The sequence below is a fragment of the Alligator sinensis genome, unplaced genomic scaffold (genome assembly GCF_000455745.1).
Source record: "Alligator sinensis unplaced genomic scaffold, ASM45574v1 scaffold642_1, whole genome shotgun sequence".
Taxonomy (NCBI): Eukaryota; Metazoa; Chordata; order Crocodylia; family Alligatoridae; genus Alligator; species Alligator sinensis.
The window spans coordinates 52,994-63,717 of record NW_005842289.1 but is presented as its reverse complement, the minus strand read 5'-3'; the positions used below and the strand labels follow the sequence as shown (position 1 = coordinate 63,717).

The 10,724-nt window shown below is 46.6% G+C and overlaps 1 protein-coding gene across 2 annotated transcripts in view; it reads right to left on the bottom strand.

Moving 5' to 3' along the window:
- Positions 1-10,724, bottom strand: part of MORC2 (MORC family CW-type zinc finger 2) — a 111,252-nt gene that overhangs the window by 95,451 nt on the left and 5,077 nt on the right. For both annotated transcript variants that reach the window (XM_006028088.3, XM_006028089.3), the window contains exon 4: positions 3,996-4,003. The gene's annotated coding sequence lies outside the window, so the exon portion shown is untranslated. The remainder of the gene's footprint in view (positions 1-3,995; positions 4,004-10,724) is intronic.

The window sequence follows — 10,724 nt, the reverse complement described above, 5'->3', positions numbered from 1 at the left end:
TAGGCACCTCGCGAGGGTCATCTAACCCCAGCACTCTTCCCTGCCTATGCATGGGGTCAGACTCGATGATCTTTTGAGGTCCCTTCCGACCCTAACGTCTATGAATCTATGACAGTGGTGTCTTCCCTGTATGAGGTATGCAGGGAGTACTTGAGGGAAGAGCTGCGCAAGGCAGGTTTGCAGGTGGCCTTACACCTCACCTTGGACACCTGGAGCAGCCGAGGTGGAGATCATGCTTCTCTCTCCCTCACAGGGCACTGGTGCAACCAGTCAGGCAGTCGGTGGGCTCTCCTTCAAGCCAAGGTGATGGATGAGTCCCGCAAGGCAACGGAGATCACGGGAGCCATGAACCGCATGGTGCAGGGGTGGCTCATCAGGAAAGGCGAGCTCACCTGCGGGTTCATGGTCACTAACAATGGGGTGAGTATGGTCAAGGCGGTCCATTATGCCAACTTCATTGGCATCTGCTATGTGGCACAAGTTCCACCTCAGTCAGCGACACCTTGGAGGGAGACAGGGCTGCCGGTGAGGGTGCCGTCACAACCAGCCAGCTCATTTCAAAATGCAGGAGAGTGGCAGGTTACTTCCACTGGAGCATCAAGGGGGGCAAGACAAACAGGCAGAGCTGAGCATTCCACAGGACAAAATCATGCAGGATGTGGAGACTTGATAGAACTGATGTTTGAGATGCCGGTCAAGCAACAGAAGGCCATCCACGAGATAGCCTTGCTCTGGGAGACTGAGATCAGCGGCCTCCTTAACAAAACAGAGTGGTTTTGGTCATTCTCAAGCCATTCCTTGATGCCACTAAGAGCCTCGGTGCTGGCAATGCCCTCCTTAGCCAGGTGATCCCCATAGTGACAGAGCTTCAGAACCAAATGGAGAAGTTCCAGGGAATCAATGTTCCTGGCTGGAGCAAGCTGCTGTCACCAGAGGTGCAGGCACTGGTGAAATGGCTGAAGGAGGGCATCAGGAAATGGCTAGACCCATTGCAGTACAGTACGGTCCAGGTGCTGACCGCCATGTGCAACCTGAGGGTGAAGGGGAGTGTGTGTGCCAGCAAAACCCTGGATCACTGAACGGAGGTGCTGGTGAAGAGGGTCAGGGAGGCAAAAGAGCAGAGGCAAGGGGACGTAGAAGAGGGGGATCCACCATCCCGTGCCAGCATGCCATCCACCAGTCAATCTCCTCCTCCACGACAGGCACTCCCAATGTGGGCCAAGGGCATGACTTCCATGTTGGGGTCCAGAGGCACCAGACCCCAGCAACGGGCATAGTGCTGAGGCCTTGGTGGCTATCTATCTCACCAAAGACGTGGAGCTGCTGCTGCGGAAGGATCTGGCCACGGTTGCCCAGGAACACTATTCTGTCCACCGACCATTGTTCCAAGCAAGAGGGTGTTCAGCATTGCTGGGGATATTGTGACACCTCACTGCACCTCACAGTATCATAGTACTTAGGGTCGGAAGGGACGTAAACAGATCATCAGGTCTGACCCCCTGCCCTAGGCAAGAACGGGTGCCGGGATCATCACACCCCAGCCAAATATCTGTCCAGCCTCCTCTTGAAGACCCCCAATGTAGCAGAGAGTACCACCTCATTTGGGAGCCCATTCTACAGTTAGGGATGCCAGGCTCTAAAGTAATGTCTCCTGATGTTCAGCCTGAACCTTCTAAAAATTTGTGGCAATTATTCCTAGTAACCCCAGGTGATGCCCGGGGGAACAGAGCCTCCCTCCCCAATTCTCGTTGGTCCCCGCCTGGTGAGTTTGTAAACAGCCAACAGATCCCCACTCAACCTTCTCTTGTGGGGCTGAATAGGTTCAGGCCCTTTAGCCTCTCTTCATAGGGCCTGGCCCTGCTGCCCCTTGACCATGCGAGTGGCCCTCTTCTGGACCCTCTCAATGCTAGCCACATCCCTCCTGATGTGCGGCACCCAGAACTGGATGCAGTACTCCAACTGTGGCCTGACCAATGCCGCATAGAGGGGAAGGATCACCTCCCTGGACCTGATTGTGATGCATCTGTAGATGCACGACAAGGTGTGGTTAACCTTATTGACCGCTTCCTCGCATTGGCGGCTCATGTTCATCCTGGAGTCAACAATGAGTCCAAGATCCCTTTCTGCCATCGTGTTGACAAAAAGGGTGTTCCCCAGCCTCCTTGGATCCTGGTTTGGTGGAGCAGCTGGTGTTCCTCAAGGTGAACCTCCCACAGCTGGGGTTCACCAAGTTCCACATACGAGCCTATGAACTTCACTTCATCAACCTCCTAGATACAGAAAATCATGGATTCTATATAGACACTGGATTTATAACACACTACAACCTACCCGACATCTGACTCCACAGGCACCTCTCCACTTTTACCTGGTATATCCCCCTTCCCACCCCCCCACCCCATCTGTCCTTCACCTCCCTGACACCTCAATTTACATTTTCACTGACTGGCTTTCTTGCCTGCATTGCATGCCAGCCTCTGGCTTCTTCACTACTCATTCCATTCAGGAAGAGCAGATACACCAACTAGATGCTTCCGCAGCTGGACGAAGGGTTTTTAAACCAGAAACCTTGCTAAGATATATTACCACCCCCCCACCCCATCTGTCCTTCACCTCCCTGACACCTCAATTTACATTTTCACTGACTGGCTTTCTTGCCTGCATTGCATGCCAGCCTCTGGCTTCTTCACTACTCATTCCATTCAGGAAGAGCAGATACACCAACTAGATGCTTCCGCAGCTGGACGAAGGGTTTTTAAACCAGAAACCTTGCTAAGATATATTACTCCAACTATGCTCAGGATTCTGACTGGCCTGAAGGTAGGGCCACAGCCTAAGGGGTAGCCAAAGGTCCCAGAGAAGGGACCACAGCTGGAGGGGGTGAAGGATGCAATATGCAAGGCATGAGCTGCAGTGTTAGGGGAGGTATGGAGCTGCAGAATGGATGTCACCCCAAGACACCTAAATGGGCAGCCTCCCACCTGGGAAACACCTGAATCAGTTTTCCATCAAGGCATGGCAAGCAAGAGAGAGGGGGCTGGTTGGCCCAGAAACAGGTAGGCAGGCAGAGATCTAACTGGGAAGGCCCTGTTACAGGCTATGATCCCTGCTGGTTTCATCATGCTGGGCCTTAAAACAAAAACAAAAACAAAAACACACACACACACACACACACACTTTGAGGTACGGTTTCACAGAGACCCCTGCACCTATCTCCTTGAAACTTGGCAGGCTTCATGCCCTCAGAAGCGGCTACTATTCCTGCAATTTTCATTCAAATCAGGCAGGAAATGACAAAGTTATAGGCATTTCAGTGATTCCCCACTGTAGCCTATGACCGAATCACTAAAACAGCATCGAAGCTCCAAAGCAGATTCAGCCGAACAGAAACGGAACGGTGATCCAAAACACCAAAACAAATCACCATCCTCTGAAATGGCTGAATCCGATACCAAAACGAAACAGCCATTTCGCAGTCCTATTAATAAGGCATTTTTGTCTTTGATAGATTTCTGGTGTGCATTCAGTCTGGCACGCAGCTGTTTTGTTTCTCCTGCATATTTTCCACCTGGGTTTTGGGTTGTAGCTGTGTTGGTCTAAGGACATAAGCAGGCAAGGTTCTTTGAGTAGATGCGATTACCTTTTATTAGACCAACTGAGTAGTTGGAAAAAAGTTTCAGGCAAGCTTTCGGGCTCAGGCAACCTTCTTCAGGCATAGAAAGAGTCTGCTGGTCTGAGCACAGACTCTCTATGCCTGAAGAAGGGTGACTGAGCCTGAAAGCTTGCCTGAAACTTTTTTCCAACTACTCAGTTGGTCTAATAAAAGGTATCGTATCTACTCAAAGAACCTACTTTCCACCTGGGCATTTAATGCACTGGATGAGATATATTACATTTCTGGAGGTTCAGATATAAGGAATGGTGATTGTTTTGTTGTTGGGGTGTAGTGGAGATGTATTGGTAGGTTTTACATTTTTTGTCCCGGCATGGTCAGGATCCATTCGGTGTACTTTAGGCCATAGGAAGTTTGCTTCTGGTGATGAGGTTGGCGAGATTTGGTGCTTGTTTAAAGGCTAGGATGTGTAATTCTAGAAAGATCTCTTTAAGGATTGGGTCTTCTTCTAATATGGGTTGTAATCGTTTGAGGGTTTTCTGCATAGGTTCCAGGAAGGACGGTATGTCATGTCTAATGGTGTGCGATTCATGATGATTTTCTTTTTGTAGTGCAGCAATTCTTCACATGGTATTCAGGTGACTTTTTCAAAAGTACGATCCATCTCTGGAGGAGTGTCCTTGTTGGACAAAAGCCCTTTTGAGATCTACAAGTTGACGATCATGGGTATTCTCTTCAGTGCAAATTCAGTAGTATCGGAGGGCTTGGCTGTATATCACAGCTTTTTCGGTGTGTTTAGGGTGACTGCTGGTTCTGTGTAGATATGTATGTTGGTCCACAGGTTTCTTGTATATGGTGGCTTGTATTTTACCATTCCAGAAATTGATCATAGTGTCTAAAAAGGAGATGTTGGTGCTGGAGTATTCAACAGATAGTGTGATGGAGGTTATTGAATTTGTGATGGACATCAATCAGGTGTTTGGTCCAAATGATGAAGATGCCATCTATATATGGCAGGGTTGGGTATAGCATGGGTTTGATGGTGCAGTTCTTAAGGAATTCTTCTTCTGGGTGGGCCATAAAAAGGTTGGCATATCATGGGGCCATTTTGGTGCCTATAACTGTGGTGGTGGTAGTGGTGCTGGTGCTATTGCTGTTGTGTGAGGATGAAATGTATAAGTTTGGTAATATCTTTAGGTCTGTATTCTGAATTGTAATCTTGCTCTTGTAGATATGCAAGGCAGGCTTGAATGCCATCCTGGTGTGGCATGTTGGTATATGGTGGCTAGACGGGTATTGTTGAGAAGGTGGTCTATGTTTTTAAATTTTCATAGATAGTCTGTTACATCTTGGACAAAACACGCTCTTTGGATGACAAAAGGTTTTAGGATGGATTCGATGAAACCTGATATTTCTTCAGTTAGGGTTCCATGATTGGATATTTTAGGTCTGCCTGGGTTTCCTTGTTTGCGGATTTTAGGAAGCATGCAAAAGGTCCCTGGATTGGGTAGCAAGGGGATCAAGTTTTGTAGTTTTTCTTGTAGTTCAGATGGAAATGATGTGGTAGTGTTTTTGAGTTAAGGTGAAAAGGGGTGTTGGATCTTCCTCTAGCTCTTTTGTAGTAGGTGGTGCCAGAGAGTTGCAGGTTGGCTTCTTTTATGTAGTCTTCATGGTTAAGGACAACTATAGCTCCTCTTTTATGTGCTGGTTTTATTACTATTTGGTGGCTAGATCCTAGAAATTCTATGGCCCTTCTTTCTGAGAGGGAGAGGTTGTAATGGTAGTGTTTGTTATCGATTACTAGGGCTGTGCGAAACAGCACCATTTCATTTCGACTTCCGTTTTGCCGGGACAGTGTTTTGTTTCAATGTGTTGTTTCACTTTGAAGCACTGTCCCGTTTCGTTTCGTTGAAACTGTTTTGATGTTTTGCCCATAGGCTATAATGGGGAATAATGAAAACACCTATAACTTTTTCATTTCTTCCCTGATTCGGATGAAAATTGCAGAGATGGTAGCCCCTTCTGAGGGGAGAAGCCTGCCAAGTTTCAAAGAGATAGGTGCAGGGGTTTCCGGAAAACTGCACCTCAAGGTGCACTTGCCAGCAGCAGCAGCCTGCTATCATCCCGCGTGCAGATCTGGGGGCCCGCACCCCTGGGAGGGTTGTGCTGCACTCCTCCTGGGGGTGCGGGCCCCCAGATCTGCACTCAGGATGACATGAGGCTGCCACTGCTGCTTAAGAACGGTGACAGGAAGACTGGTGCTGCCACTGGCCCCAGGCTGAGCGAGAGCTTCCTGTCATTGTGTGTGCAGATCTGGGGACCTGCACCCCCGGGAGAAGGGCAGCGCTGGGAAGGCAGGTGGAGCTCTGTGGGGCTGGTGGAGCCAGTTGGAGCACAGCCCTGGCTCTCCCCTGCCTCCCACCACCAGGCTGCTTTGAAACCCGAAACATTTCGAAATGTTTTGAGTGCCCTCATTTCATTTTGAAGCTGTTTCAGAGCCTTTTGTTTTGTTTTGATTTTGCTATTTCAAGCTCAAAATGTGTCAAAACAGCTTAGACACAAAACACTCATCAAAATTCCACACAGCCCTATTGATTATTTCATTGTTCATTCTTTCCCTGAAGCAGTCAATATAGAGCTCAAGGTTTGAATTTTGTCCACTGTGTGAAGTCCAATTTGATTTTTTTTTTAATTTTTTTAGTTTTAATCTTTTCCTCAATGCTGTCACAGGATGAAGTGTTGTTGAAAGTGGATTCATTTTGGTTGTAGAAATATTCCTCGAGACGGAGGTGTTGGAAAAATTCTTCTCGTTCTCCACATTGTAGTATCTTATTAGGGTATTTTTCTGGATAAAATTAAGGCCTTTAGAGAGGACAAACTTTTTAGCTTACAGCACAACCATCACCGCTCCTGGATCTTATACCTGCACCTCCAGATATGTAAATCTCTCTCATCCGGTGCACTAAAGTCCCAAACGGAAAATATATAGGAGAAACCAAACAACAACTGCATACCAGAATGAATGCACAACGAAAATCTATCAAAAGACAAAAATACACAATTATCAGTGTGTCATTGGGCTCACCAATTATGTCACCAGCAGGGGTTTAGTGTCTTCGACCACAGGATGTTGTTCCAAGAAGAAGGATTTCTAGGAAGAGACAGGATCCACCTGATGGAGAGGGAAGAGCATCTTTGCAGCAGGCTCACTAACCTTGAGAGGAGGGCTTTGAACTAGGGGGATAGAGAGCAAAGCTCCAAGGCAAGTGGCGAAGTGGGTGACCTGGAGGAAGCACAAGCAGAAGGGGCAACAGGGGAGGCCTTTTCATTCTTCCTGAGGAAGTAGGGCAATTGGGTAGTTACTTCAGGTGTCTGTACACAAATGCACAGAACCTGGGAAGAATTGGAAGTTCTGGCACAGTCACAGGACTGTGATGTGATTGGCATAAGAGAGATGTGCATGACTGGAGTACTGTTATGGATGAGTATAAACTGTTCAGGAAGGACAGGCAGGGGAGAAGAGAAGCTGCAATTATGTAAAAGAGTTGTATGGTTGCTCAGAGTTCCAGTAACAGAAGATATTCCTGTTGAAAGTCTCTAAGTTAGGGTCAGAGGGGAGAACAACACGGGTGAGGTAGTGGTGGGTGTGTGCTATAAGACCACAAAGATAAGATGGATGAGGCTTTCTTCAAACTGCTAGTACAAGTTTCCTGATCACAGGTCCTGGGTCTCGTGTGGAACTTCAATCACCCTGACGTGCTGGGAGGGCAATACAACACTGCACAGGCAGTCCAGGAAGTTTCTAGAAGCTGTTGGGGACAACTTCCTGGTGCAAGTATTGGAGAGGCCAACTAAGGGCTGTGCTCTTCTTGACCCGCTGCTCTCACACAGGGAAAAATTGATTGGTAATGTAGTTGTGGATGGCAACCTGGACAGCAGCAAACATGAGATGATGGAGTTCAGGATCCTGAAGAAAGGAAGGAGAGCAGCATAGTAAGGACCCTGGACTTCAGAAAAGCAGACATCAACTCACTCAGGAACTGATGGGCAGGATCCCCTGGGAGGCCAGTCTGAGAAGGAAGGCAGTCCAGAAGAGCTGGTTGTATTTTAAAGAAGCCTTACTGAGAGCACAGGAATAAACCATCACAATGCACAGGAAGACTAGCAAGTATGGCAGAAGATCAGCTTGGCTTAGCAAGGAACTTTTCAGTGAGCTTAAACATAAAAAGGAAGCTTACAAGAAGTAAACTAGTAGGTAGGGGTATGAGAATATTGCTCAGGCATGCAGAGATTAAGTCAGGAAGGCCAAAGCACAATTGGAGTTGCAGCTAGCAAGCGATACAAAGGGTAACAAGAAGGGTTTCTACAAGTATGTCAAGCAACAAGAGGAAGATCACATGAAGTGTGATCTTGACTAAATGGGGGGGGCAACCCAGTGACCTAGCACTTTCCCCATCCTACAAACAGCATACTATTTTTTTCAAGTTGTGTCTGAACTAAGACTTCTACTCTAACAGAGTCTGTCAGCCAAGAATACAGTTCATGCTTCATATTTAGGGTGGTCATGTATTGCTACTACTGAAGCCCATAGCATTTGCCAGTATCTCATACTAGTTCAATATGCATGTTAAATAACAGGTCACAATGACTTATCAGTAACACAATGACGGAGGATGCCATAAGCTGCCAATACGTCTCACAGGAACATGGATATCCGTCTTCTGTCCATGATCAAAAAACCCTACATGTACTGACATGGGAACCACAACTAAAGACCCATATTTTTGTCCATAGCTAACAAATTGCTGAACCAAGACCAAGGATAAGATTCCTAAGTGTTTTCATATGGGGTGTATACTTCTTCCTCTCTGGGAATCCAAGGGAGGAAGGCATGGGACCAGGAGGAAGAAAGCAAGCAAGAGTTTGCAGCTCTTAGACAGATGCTGAATTGAATTCTAATCTGGATCCTTGCACCCAATGAGGCAGAAACTTCCCAAAGCACTGCGCTCCATCCATTTTATCCAATGACTAAATGCAAGAAGCAACAGCAGCAGCATAGCTTTCAAAGGAGCATTAGAGAGGGGACCAGATAATGCTTAGACAGCAGCATGGTGGTTATAGCACTGTGCTGGAAAGTCTAAGAGATGCAGGTTCAAACTCTCTCTGGACGAGGGTAGCCAAGAACCCAGGTCTCTTGCTTTCTAGCCACTTCACTGCTGGGACTAAGACACAGGATGGTCATCAGACCCCCCTTACGCTGCTTCTTCCTTGAACCTGCACTCAAGTACATGTCCAGGCAGTGGGTAGCTTACTGCATACATTCAATCTATGTGAACACACTTAGGTGTCCCCAGTGCAGGGGTTAAGTACCAGAAACACCAAGGTACACAGCTAAAAAACTGCCGCTTCAGTGGACAAAGGGAAATGGAATTCTACCCTAGAAAAGCAATGTTAATAAGCTACCAAAGAGCAGGCTAGGTTCTTTGGGTAGATGTCTTTTATTAGACCAACTAAATAGCTGGAGAAATCGTTCTTTGCAAGCTTTCAGGCACAAACACCCTTCTTCAGGCAATATGGAGAGAATCTTGTCTGCCTATGTCTTTAGACCAACACAGTTACAACCAACAACCCTAAACCAAAGAGCAGACACACACAAATGCTTCATTGTCCTCACAATCTGTCTTCTAGCTCAGAGGTGGCGACTCTGCAGCATGCAGACCACCAGTGGCACAGGCAGCCTCTGTGTAGCATGTAACAGATTGGGGAGGTGACAAGCAGAACACTGGCAGATAGGACAGGGAGCAGAAAGGAGAGCATCAGATCAGGCAGGGAGCGCAGGGCAGGAAGCAGAATGTTAAGCAGCAGATCAGGTAAAGGAAAAGGACCAGAATGGCAATTAGGGTGGGCCTGGGATTAATTTGTGGCATGTCTGCCAAAACGAGTTGGTCCACCCTGTTTAAGCTACTAGAAAAGTGGTCTTAAAAAGCATAGCCAGGCATTTTTGGAAAGTAGGTAGACAGCTTCTCACAACAGAATACAGTCTGATTCAATTACTCTGTTCATTCTTTTATAAGTGCTATAGGAAAAGGCAGCAATTTGTCCCATTACCCCCCCCCCTTTTTTTTTTTTAATACCAAACACCCCCAATAAGTCCCCAGAGTTATGCCTTTTGGAAAAGTAAAATGAAGAAAAACTTTTTTTCCAGACTTATGGATACATTCAGCAAGAACAGAGCCTAATTGTGGCTCACTCACTCGCCCTTTCCTGTTCATGCAAAAGCTACAGTTTTAAGCATTTCACAGCTAGTGTCAGCAGCTCATGGCTGTTTAGCCAGAAGCTGAAACTGTAGCTCTTGCTGAAGATCAATGTCCACAGGTGGACTTAAAATTTTAAAGAGAGCTAAAAAAGTCTGCAGGACTGTGAAATGAGAAAGACAGAGAGACCAGAAATAGATAACAGACAACAAAATTGACAAAGAGGGGGTACTCTGATTAGTAAAACATCAAGACTTAGAGAGAGATGGTCATTAACACTTATGGAATGGAAGACAGAATAGTAGGAATCAGGTAGGTTATAATAAGGCATGAAGTCAACCAACTCCCTTAGGGCTGCCTGAATAGAAATGCCACTTCTGGCAGTTGGGTTTAAACTTTGGGTGAAAAAAGAATTAAAATGGGTTGCAACCACTGAACTACAACCCCTCCTTGATCATCTGCTCCTTCCATGTAGCTGCTAGTGGGAATGCAAAGCAGTAGTAGTCACCTTACAGCATTTTCACGCTTTTAATTTGGGCAGGAAAAAAAGAAAAATCAGCTCTCACTTAAGCTACAAACCCCAGTTTTGGAAGGCTATTTCTGGGGGAACGGTATGTGTGATAGGCAAGTAAATATGGGATATCATGGATATGCAGACTCCCTGGGCCCATCAAGCAGATTTAGATGTTTGTCTTGCATAATTCTATTCTTAAACCATCAATATCTTCACACCACAAGCATCACTAACTGAGTACTGTTACAGTGATACTGGTGCATTAACAGCAGAACTTGCAAGGTCTAAAATTCCAAAGCGTCTCAGCAAGAAACTACGAATGTCACTTCCTATTACTTACTTG